Here is a 12,333-nt window from a genome sequence, read left to right as displayed (position 1 = left end):
CGCGTCCTTGTCGCCAAGTATATCTTTTACTAAAAGGAGTATGTTCGCGCCATGCATCTTTAAATCTGTGATTACACAATGCCATTTAGAAAGTGGTCAAATGTAACATATGTTATATTTGGGATTACGCTTTCTTAGTAAAGTACAAATTCTAGTACTTTTTGAGTTGAGCCCCATCCGGGATTCGAACTCACACCCTCAGAGTCAGGCACCTAATCGCCAGGAAGTCGCGGTAGCTGAGTGGGTTAGGCGGCTGACTTTGTGTGCTGGCGATTAGGTGCCTGACTCTGAGGGTGTGAGTTCGAATCCCGGATGGGGCTCAACTAATAAATGACTAGAATTTGTACTTTACTAAGAAAGTGTAATCCCAAATATAACATATGTTACATCTTTAAATCTAATTCGTTCTTAATTTGTAGAATTCTGTCTCTAGCTTTTGGGTTATTTACATGTTTGTACTTGAACGCATCACTTGAATAATCTTGAATAAGATTTCAATTTCCACACAGAAAGATATGATCACTATCGAGAGTTCTGATTCTCGTGGGCAGGTTATCATAGAATTTCATGTAATCTATATTTGGCCCTTAAATAGTCACAATAGCTAGCTTATAATCCACATTGTCATTACACAGGCATATTTCGTTTCCTTGATGACAGGACTATCTTATCACTGGCGCCCGGACGGTGCTGAAAACAGTTTTAGTAACCAGGACAGGGATTGGTTGATCTTAGACCATGCTGTGACTCACGTGATCCACGTTTGTTATTGTAGGATCTCTCTGCAGAACACTCGGATATGAAGCGCAGAAGGTACTTTCTTCCGATGCTGATCTGGGCGGCCTTGCTGCTAATTATTCTGTGGATTAATACCAAGTACCCGGCTTTACGCTTGCAAGGTAAAATGAAGTCTGTTTCCTGCTAGAGTGGGATGTGCATATGTCATGTGACCTGGGGTATGAGTGTTTATTGTTTATAAAGGAATTCTGCCTTGTAACAACCTGGATCAGCCTAGACGTACATGTGTCATGAGACCTGAGATATGAGTGTTTATTGTGTATAAAGGAGTTCTGCCTTGTAACAACCTGCAACAGCCTGGACGTTGCATGTGTCATGAGACCTGAGATATGAGTGTTTATTGTGTATAAAGGAGTTCTGCCTTGTAACAACCTGCAACAGCCTGGACGTTGCATGTGTCATGAGACCTGAGATATGAGTGTTTATTGTTTATAAAGGAGTTCTGCCTTGTAACAACCTGCAACAGCCTGGACGTTGCATGTGTCATGAGACCTGAGATATGAGTGTTTATTGTTTATAAAGGAGTTCTGCCTTGTAACAACCTGCAACAGCCTGGATGTTGCATGTGTCATGAGACCTGAGATATGAGTGTTTATTGTTTATAAAGGAGTTCTGCCTTGTAACAACCTGCAACAGCCTGGACGTTGCATGTGTCATGAGACCTGAGATATGAGTGTTTATTGTTTATAAAGGAGTTCTGCCTTGTAACAACCTGCAACAGCCTGGACGTTGCATGTGTCATGAGACCTGGGGTATGAGTGTTTATTGTTTATAAAGGAGTTCTGCCTTGTAATAACCTGCATCAACCTAGACGTACATGTGTCATGAGACCTGGGGTATGAGTGTTTATTGTTTATAAAGGAGTTCTGCCTTCTAACAACCTGCATCAACCTAGACGTACATGTGTCATGAGACCTGGGGTATGAGTGTTTATTGTTTATAAAGGAGTTCTGCCTTCTAACAACCTGCATCAACCTAGACGTACATTTGTCATGAGACCTGGGGTATGAGTGTTTATTGTTTATATAGGAGTTCTGCCTTCTAACAACTTTCACAGACGCATATTCCGGAAAGATGTCTTGAAATACATGAAGCTGCGACTAATTTATAGATGAACATAATTTCCTCGATACTCATTAATCAGATGAACCTCCATTTAGTTCAATTCACAAGTGACTGCAGAAAGTGCATAATTCTTTTTAATGACTTCAAGGTCGGAAAACATGTATCATATTTCATAAGTGTTTTATGGAACGCTGTAGTAGATGAACATAATTTGCTCGATACTCATTGATCAGATGAACCTCCCTTTAGTTCAATTCACAAGTGACTATAGAAAATGCATAGATAGTTCTTTTCAATGTATTCAAGGACGGAAAACATGTATTATATGTCATAAGTGTATTATAGAACGCTGCAACGATTCGGCAGAGAAATACTATTGTACCATTGTATTCCTCATATGAACCTATCAGTGTATAACATTAGCATTCAGATATTGTTATAAAATAAGTTAAAAATTCCAAACATTATCGTGTAATATGACAAGAGATAGTATTGTGTTCGCTGTGACAAAGAGGTATCGATATTCAAATATAACATTTAATCAAAGTGACTACGAAGTAGGCCTGCATATCACTCACAACAGAAATAGATACATAATAATGCTTTGTTTATTTTCCTACACATCAGTTGCGAGAGCAATGTTTATGCTAATAAACTTTTCGTCAATTTATATAGCTTTTCTAAAAGATGATTTGCTTCAATTAAAAAATTCGAAGAATGATAAAGAAATTAGGCCTATTGCTGAAATGATTAGTAAAGATATAATTACTTTATTTATTTCAGTTGATATTCAGGCCAACGGCCCATTACAACATAGAATGCATATACAATATAATAGCCTAATGCGCATGCGTAAAATATGCATATTCATATGTGTAGTAACATATTGGTACAATGATTCATATCTGTGGGGATAATATAGAAGTTCTCAAATTCATTCTGTGATGTAAATACATTGATACATTTCTAATAATGCTTTCATTTTTATTTGACATTAGGTAAGTAAACTGATCTATAGAAATCGTCCCGACATCGATATATTGTTTTCTAATGTGTGAAAGTGATCGGCAACCCAAAAGAAAATGGTATTCATCCTCTATATCTCCCGATTTACATAATTTACACAGTCTGTTTTTTTGCTCGATATCGTTCACCCTACCAATTTCTATTTCTAGTGGGAGTGTACCGCAACGAAAGTTTGCCAAAATACTCCTGAATTTATTTATTTGTATTGAATTGATATACTCTTCAGTTTCAAATTTATACTTAAACAATGTAGTTTAGATGTACTATTTATTGATTTAAAACCACTCTGATATGAATACATCTTTCATTCTTTGTTTGAATTCCCTGAGAAATAAGTTTATGTTTTGCACCCCTTGATTTACCCATACATACATAAATCCATTAGAGCATAAAATGTTTCTTACCTTGGGTTTACTTTTCCGTTAGTATCATAAAGAAGTGACATTCTGTAACATTTTTGGGCATATCTATGGTCAGGCATCTTGTTTATTTTAAGCCAGTATTTAATGACTCTTACTAAAGTGTTAACAAATAGAGGGAAGCGGCCACATTCACCAAGGACAGCATAATTTGGTGTCTTAACTGCCAGTTGTAAATATCTCTTACAAGCTGTTAACTGAATTCTTTCTAGTTCATCGTATTGCTTATATCCCCAAATTTCACATCCGTATGTTAGGATTGGTAATATTTTGGTATAAAAAATATGGAAGAATATCTTGCTATTTATATTGCAGTTCATATTCAATGTCTGTAGAACACTATTTAAACCTCGCTTCCCTTCCTGGGAATATAATTAAAATCCATCTATGGGAAGGGATGCCAGACGGACATATCAAACCAAAATCGGATAATTACTCGGAGTACTGACTTTCAAAAATAGCATATTAATTATCAATGATATCAGTTTTCCATAAAATCACTACTAATTCTGAAACGTTGCCGATAAACCTGGAATCGTGTTCAGATGTTTTCAGAAATACACTCACACGAACGCCCAAGTGCACTTTGCGCCCTATTGGATAGTGTTTACAAAATCACGTTTCGCGAAGGCCTGTATTGAGACGCCAATTACATCACTTATATTTCATATTCAGCGGCGACAAATGCATCACTGAATTCTAAGGCTGGGACGGGTACTCGGGTACCCGAATCCGGGTCGGGTACAGCTGGAATCGAGTCCTATTTCTAGGAATCGAGTACCCGGAAAGGGAGAGAGCTCTGTAATGACAAGGGCAGACAATAGCTTGTCTTTTTCATTTTTGACGTAACACACATTTACATAATTGAGTGAGTGAGTGAGTTTAGTTTTACGCCGCACTCAGCAATATTCCAGCTATATGGCGGCGGTCTGTATTAAACGAGTCTGGACCAGACAATCCAGTGATCAACAACATGAACATCGATCTGCGCAATTGGGAACCGATGACATGTGTCAACCAAGTCAGCGAGTCTGACCACCCGATCCCGTTAGTCGCTTCTTACGACAAGAAAGTTGACCCGAATGTATTTCTTACATTTCCGGGTACTCGATCGTTTCCGATTCCGATTTTTTCCTACTCGTCCCAGCCCTACTGAATTCCTCATACATTTTAGAACCTAATTACAACTGGTCTTTGTCACCAATACCAAGTGTTTACATAAACTGAAACGAAAGATATTGGGGATGGAAACAAATGCTGTGCTCGAAAGACAACACCTGTTTGAAATGTAAACAAAGAAAATTTCAGACTTCATACTGTGTAGCATTTTCTCAAATTTTCAGACATCCATTTGCATGGAGAGAGCATAGTAACAAGGAATAGGAAATTAAAAATAGATACAATACAGGAATGTGATATGTTTATACGAAACTGCCAAGTTTCTGTGCAGCGTGACGCGATGACTGACGCAAAATCAGGCAGAACGACAACGGTAATAATGGGCATTTCTGGCCGCTTCTTCTCTTTCTTAAAATGAAAACGATAAAAATATGTAACAATACTCAGATAATCAGAATCATTCTGATTACTTACATCTCATATTTATGTACAAACGATCCCTGAATCAAAGGAAGGGTCCTCGCAAAACCAATGTAAGCCGCCATTTATTAAGAAATCTCAACGGTAGTGATGTCATACGTCAACATTGTTGTACATATTTGGCAATCTCTCTGAGGTGAACGTCGGTAGAATAAGAGTATACACAATCACCATATCCCGCCGATTACACTTTCAGTATCATAATGTAATCATTCGGATATTTTTTCATGAAACTAATTTAATTATCTACATTTAGTCTTGTTCAATATCATATCATACGTGGGTATAGGGTGTACGTGTTTGATTCTTTGAAAGTGTTTGTTTGAATAATATTTACATAAGAAATTTACACATTTAGTGTAGTAAAACATATATAAACCTTTACACAAGTGTTAAGAGATAAATCGTAGGCATCATGTTCTTGTACAACATGTATTTTAGTTCCTATGAAGTGCATAGTTACAGTTTCGTATGTAACTCTTCGTCAGAATAATTTCCAATATCGAAGTCCAGTCCACGATACACCCTATCCTTTCTTGGCCTCATGAAAGCAGTGTTAGCCATGAACGCCATTTGCGAGTTAACCACACTGTTAGACCGCCTCCGTGGTGTAGTGGTTAGAGCGTCCGCGGAGAGCGGAAGGTCGCGGGTTCGATCCCCGACTGCGTCATACCAAAAGACGTTAAAATATGGTACTTGTTGGTCCCTGCCTGACGCTCGGCATTAATGGGTACAACAAGGACTGGTCGGCTCAGAGTCAGTATAATGTGTCTGAGTGGGGATTCATGCTTCACTGCGGCATGGTATCTCAGTGGGCTAGCACTATAAAACCAGCTTCAGTCTGGGCTAGTACAAGCAGCCGCACATACACATACACGCATGCACGTCGTCATATGAGCGAAATATTCTCAAGCACGACGTTAAACCCAATTTCACCTCACCTCACCTCACTGTTAAAAAGTTAGCGGCAGTCCTTAGGTGTGTTAACTTTACGTCACGTTAACAACCTGTTTAAAGTTAACAGAGTTTTGAACAACAAGATAACCCTCTGTTATTAGTTAACAGTCGGTTAAATGTACTTAACGGCTGGTTTTGAACAACCGGGCCCTGGTGTGTACTTTCTTTTCTTTACAATAATGGGAAATTAGTTGGGGGTGTTTTTTTGTGTGTGTTTAAGTATTGGGGAGTGAGTGGGTTGGGTTTATAGTTTTTCAGCATTCTAGGGATGGGATTACAGGGATGGTAATGTGAGAGAACACTCATGCAATGGTACTGATGTAGCAGAGAGTGATGTTCTACGGATATATGAAGCTAATATCACTCAGATATGCTGATCAAACATTAACATTTTGGTGAGAATGTTGTAGATTACAGCGTAACTTGGATGGGATTTAATGCTTAGACTCTCTGAATACACTAAACGCCAAAAGAAACGTTACCCTCCTTCCCTAATGACGGAGGTACCTATCTTCAGCTGGCATTGTGATGCGTCCACTTCTTGGTCTGTCTACGGTGACCTCAGTCTGTCTGAAGCTCTGAATATGTCTTATAACCGTGATACGGTGGCATCCGAGGGCGTTCGCAACAGAATTTTATGTCGACCCCATCTGCACCACCCCGATGGCTCTTTCTCTCTCTTCAGCTATTACTCATAGCACATTTCTCGTACTTGTGTATCATATCATCTTTTCTAGGCTCTCTTGATACGCTATAGAATCATTCTACATGTGAAATGGATGCATATACATATCCTGTTTGTTCTCCTCATATCTCGCGTGTCCTCTTCATATCCTGTGTGTTCTCATATCCCTTGCGTTCTCCCCATATCTCGCGTGTCCTCTTCATATCCTGTGTTCTTCTCATATCTCGCGTGTCCTCTTCATATCCTGTGTGTTCTCATATCCCTTGCGTTCTCCCCATATCTTGCGTGTCCTCTTCGTATCCAGTGTGTTCTCCTCACATCTCGCGTGTCCTCTTCATATCCTGTGTGTTCTCATATCCCTTGCGTTCTCCCCATATCTCGCGTGTCCTCTTCATATCCTGTGTGTTCTCCTCATATCTCGCGTGTCCTCTTCATATATCTCTGTGTCATATCCTGTGTTCTCCTCATATCTCATGTGTCCTCTTCATATCCTGTGTGTTCTCCTCATATCTCGCGTGTCCTCTTCATATCCTGTGTGTTCTCATATCCCTTGCGTTCTCCCGATATCTCGCGTGTCCTCTTCATATCCTGTGTGTCCTCCTTAGATCGCGAGTGTCCTCTTCATATCCTGTGTGTTCTCATATATCCTTGTGTTCTCCCGATATCTCATGTGTCCTCTTCATATCCTGTGTGTTCTCCTCATATCTCAAGTGTGTCCTCTTCATATCTCCCTCATATCCTGTGTGTTCTCCTCATATCTCGTGTGTCCTCTTCATATCCTGTGTGTTCTCCTCATATCTCGCGTGTCCTCTTCATATCCTGTGTGTTCTCATATCTCCGTGTTGCGTTCTCCTGTGTTCTATATCTCAGTGTGTCCTCTCTTCATATCCTGTGTGTTCTCCTTAGATCGCGAGTGTCCTCTTCATATCCTGTGTGTTCTCATTGTCCTACTTGTGTTGTCCCCATATCTCATGTGTCCTCTTCATATCCAGTGTGTGTTCTCCCCATATCTCTCATGTGTCCTCTTCATATCCTGTGTGTTCTCCTCATATCTCATGTGTCCTCTTCATATCCTGTGTGTTCTCCCTATATCTCAGTGTGTCCTCTTCATATCCTGTGTGTTCTGTTATCCCTGTGTTCTCCACATATCTCATATCTCGTGTGTCCTCTTCATATATCCTGTGTTCTCCTCATATCTCGCGTGTCCTCTTCATATCCTGTGTGTTCTCCTCATATCTCGCGTGTCCTCTTCATATCCTGTGTGTTCTCCTCATATCTCGCCTGTTCTCCTCATATATTGTGTGTCCTCCTTAGATCTCGTGTGTTCCCCTCATATCCCGTGTGTTCACGTATCTCGCGTGTTCTCCCAATATCCTGTGTTCTCCTCATATCTCTCGTGTCCTCCTCATATATCGTGTGTCCTCCTTAGATCTCGCGTGTTCCCCCATATCCTGTGTGTTCTCCTCATATTTCGTGTGTTCTCCTCATATCTCACGTGTCCTCTTCATATCCAGTGTGTTCTCATACCAATTGCGTTCTCCCCATATCTCGCGTGTCCTCTTCATTTCCTGTGTGTTCTCCTCTTCTCTCGCGTGTCCTCTTCATATCCTGTGTGTTCTCATATCCCTTGCGTTCGCCCCATATCTCGCGTGTCCTCTTCATATCCTGTGCGTTCTCCCCATATCTCGTGTGTCCTTTTCATATCCCTTTGTGTTCTCCTGTGTGTTCTCCTCATATCTCATGTGTGTGTCCTCTTCATATCCTGTGTGTGTTCTCCTCATATCTCTGTGTGTCCTCTTCATATCCTGTGTGTTCTCATATCCTCCAGTGTGTTCTCTCGTGTCCATATCTCTCGTGTCCTCTTCATATCCTGTGTTCTCTCATATCTCGCGTGTCCTCTTCATATCCTGTGTGTCGTCTTCATATCCTGTGTGTTCTCCTCATATCTCGCGTGTCCTCTTCATATCCAGTGTGTTCTCCTCATATCTCGCGTGTCCTCTTCATATCCAGTGTGTTCTCCTCATATCTCGCGTGTCCTCTTCATATCCTGTGTGTTCTCCTCATATCTCGCGTGTCCTCTTCATATCCTGTGTGTTCTCATATCCCTTGCGTTCTCCCCATATCTCGCGTGTCCTCTTCATATCCTGTGTGTTCTCCTCATATCTCGCGTGTCCTCTTCATATCCTGTGTGTTCTCATATCCCTTGCGTTCTCCTCATATCTCGCGTGTCCTCTTCATATCCTGTGTGTTCTCCTCATATCTCGCGTGTCCTCTTCATATCCTGTGTGTTCTCCTCATATCTCGCGTGTCCTCTTCATATCCCGTGTGTTCTCCTCATATCTCGCGTGTCCTCTTCATATCCTGTGTGTTCTCATATCCCTTGCGTTCTCCCCATATCTTGCGTGTCCTCTTCATATCCTGTGTGTTCTCCTCATATCTCGCGTGTCCTCTTCATATCCAGTGTGTTCTCCTCATATCTCGCGTGTCCTCTTCATATCCTGTGTTCTCATATCTCGCGTGTCCTCTTCATATCCTGTGTGTTCTCCTCATATCTCGCGTGTCCTCTTCATATCCTGTGTGTTCTCATATTTCGCGTGTCCTCTTCATATCCTGTGTGTTCTCCTCATATTTCGTGTGTCCTCATGTCTCGTGTGTCCTTATATATCGTGTGTTCTCATATCTTGGTTGTAAACGTCATATCTCGTGTGCCCTCCTCATATCTCGGTGAGGTGAGGTGAAATTGGGTTTAACGTCGTGCTTGAGAATATTTCGCTCATATGACAACGTGCATGCGTGTGTGTGTGTGTATGTGCGGCTGCTTGTACTAGCCCAGACTTAAGCTGGATTTATAGTGCTAGCCCACTGAGATACCATGCCGCAGTGAAGCATGAATACCCCACTCAGACACATTATACTGACTCCAAGCCGACCAGTCCTTGTTGTACCCATTAATGCCGAGCGCCAGACAAGTACCATATTTTAACGTCTTTTGGTATGACGCAGTCGGGGATCGAAGCCGCGACATTCCGCTCTCCGGGCGGACGCTCTAACCACTGCTCCACGGAGGCGGTCTCCTCATATTTCGTGATCCCCTTGAGAGGGTACTAGTTTACAAATTTATATATGTGATGCTCTAGTATTTTTACTGCCTTTCGATGACATGATTTTATGTTCTAATTCTATTGATTTTAATATTGATATAAATTAACTTGTGACGCTAAATATCAACTCACTCACTCATATCTCGTGCTCTCCTCATATCTCGTGTTCTCCTCATATCTCGTGTGTTCTCGTATCTCGTGTGTTCTCCTCATATCTCGTGTGTACTCCTCATATATCGTGTGTTCTCATATCAAGCGGGTTATCCTTCTCCTCATATCTCGTGTGTTCTCATATAACGGGTACTCGTGTGTTCTCCTCATATCTCATGTGTTCTCCTCATATCTCGTGTGTTCTCCTCATATCTCGTGTGTTCTCCTCATATCTCGTGTGTTCTCATATCTCGTGTGTTCTCATATCTCGTGTGTTCTCCTCATATCTCGTGTGTTCTCGTATCTCGTGTGTTCTCCTCATATCTCGTGTGTTCTCGTATCTCGTGTGTTCTCCTCATATCTCGTGTGTTCTCGTAGCTCGTGTGTTCTCCTCATATCTCGTGTGTTTTCCTCATATCTCGTGTGTTCTCATATCTCGTGTGTTCTCATAACTCGTGTGTCCTCCTCATATCTCGTGTGTTCTCCTCATGTCTTTTGTGTTCTCCTCATATCTCGTGTGTTCTTATATCTCATGTGTTCTCCTCATGTCTTGTGTGTTCTCCTCGTATCTTGTGTGTTCTCATATACGTGTGTTCTCATATCACGTGCGTTCTCGTCATATCTCGTGTGTTCTCCTCATATATGTGTGTTCTCATATCTCATGCATTCTCATATCTCGTCTGTTCTCCTCATATCTTGTGTGTCCTCATATCTTGTGTGTTCTCATATCTTGTGTGTTCTCATATCACGTTGGTTGTCCTCATATATTTATGTTCTCATATACTGTGTTTTCTCATATCACGTGCGTTCTCCTCATATCACGTGCGTTCTCCTCATATCTCACGTGTTCTCATATCTCGTGTGTTCTCCTCATATCTTGTGTGTTCTCATATCTCGTGTGTTCTCGTATCTCGTGGGTTGTCCTCATATATTGTGTGTTCTCATATATTGTGTGTTCTCATATGTCGTGTGTTTTCCTCATATCTCGTGTGTTCTCATATATCCTATCTTCTCCTTATATATCGTGTGTTCTCCTCATATCATGTGCGTTCTCCTCATGTCTCGTGTGTTCTCATATTTTGTGTGATCATATCTAGTGTACTCCTATCTCACTCACTTATTCTTCCATCACAGAGATAGGTGAGTTACTTTTACAGTTATTCAGAATTTTCTCTGTTGCAGTGGCCGAAGAGAGTGACACGGACAGTTCAGGTGGGTGTGATGAGAATAACCTCAAATACGGCGCCCACATAGAGGGTGTGTGTGTGTGTGCCTGCGTGCCTCTGTGTGTGTGTGTGTGTGCGCGCGCGTGCGTGCGTGCGTGCGTGTGCGTGGTTGCGTGCGTGTGTGTTAGAAGGGTAGTAGGGGACTTGGGAGGATGCTGGTCACGCCGAAGATACTGGTTCGATTCCCCAATCGGGTACAATGTGTGAAGCCCATTTCTGGTGTCACCCGACCTGATATTGCTGGAATAGTGCTAAAAGCGGTGTAAAACTCACTCACTCACTCACTTAATTGAGGAGAATAGTAGTTTAGTAGCAGGCATCTCCTGAAATGTTCTAAACAAGTCAACTGACGCTTTTATCCCTGCCGCGGTGAATTTTTAACATCACAGAGATTGGTGAGTTACACTTCTAGTTATTCAATACCTTCTCTGTTGTAGTGGCCGAAGAGAGTTACCAGCATGACAATGATAACCAGGACAGCTCTGGTAGGTGTGAAGAGAATATCGACAAAGACGGCGCCCACATGGAGATGTGTGTGCTGTGTGTGATCTGTGTGTGTGGGTGTGTGTGCTCTGTGTGTGTGTGTGTGTGTATGTTATGCTTGTACGAATGGATGTGCGCGCGCGCGCGCGTGTGTGTAATCAAGTAATCAAGACGTGAGAAAACGAGAGAGTTAAGGAGGGTTAAAGCTGCACTGGTAGAAAGGTGTTTTCTGGTACAGCTGATCTTCTTAAGTGTGAAAATGCAAGTTCTGGAGATATTGGTGACGTGGGTCTCTATAGTCAGTTGAGAGTCAAATGTAACTCCAAGGTTCCTGGCTGAGCTGGCAAGAGGAATAGGTGTTGTTCCTACTGTAATTGTATTTTGTGTGTTCGACTCGCTGGTCCCGTTAGGTCATCCAGTGTTCGACTCGCTGGTCCCGTTAGGTCATCCAGTGTTTGATGCCTGATTCTGTGTTAACAGAATTAGACCAGACACAGTTCAAACACTATCCAGTGACTACTAAATTTCATGAACATTCACAAGTGACTACTGCAATGATTTAAACCCGACACATTTCCAAGGGATACCGCGAGTGCGTGCGCACATGTTTTGATGCTACCTACTGATTCACCGAGTTTGGCTCTAAAAGAAATATGGCGAGTTTTAATCAGTACGATGTCCACTTTTGGGGCATTCTGTCATTTTTATTATTTGTGTGACTATTTCTATTTAGGTTTGTTTTGCTGGTTTTCTGTGGAGTGAGTGAGTTTTGTTTTACGCCGCCTTTAGCAATATCCCAACAACATCACGGCGGGGGACACCAG

The 12,333-nt window shown here is 41.6% G+C and overlaps 1 long non-coding RNA gene across 1 annotated transcript; it reads left to right on the top strand.

Annotated features, from left to right (window-relative positions):
• The first annotated feature begins 771 nt into the window (after positions 1-771).
• Positions 772-11,511, top strand: LOC124279060. Its single transcript, XR_006899284.1, has 3 exons — positions 772-899; positions 10,983-11,012; positions 11,464-11,511. It is a non-coding gene; the product is annotated as an uncharacterized LOC124279060 (long non-coding RNA).
• The last annotated feature ends 822 nt before the right edge of the window (positions 11,512-12,333 follow it).

This window comes from Haliotis rubra, unplaced genomic scaffold (genome assembly GCF_003918875.1).
Source record: "Haliotis rubra isolate DU_JTF1 unplaced genomic scaffold, ASM391887v1 Scf246, whole genome shotgun sequence".
Classification (NCBI taxonomy): Eukaryota; Metazoa; Mollusca; class Gastropoda; order Lepetellida; family Haliotidae; genus Haliotis; species Haliotis rubra.
This window is presented reverse-complemented; position numbering and strand designations above follow the sequence as displayed.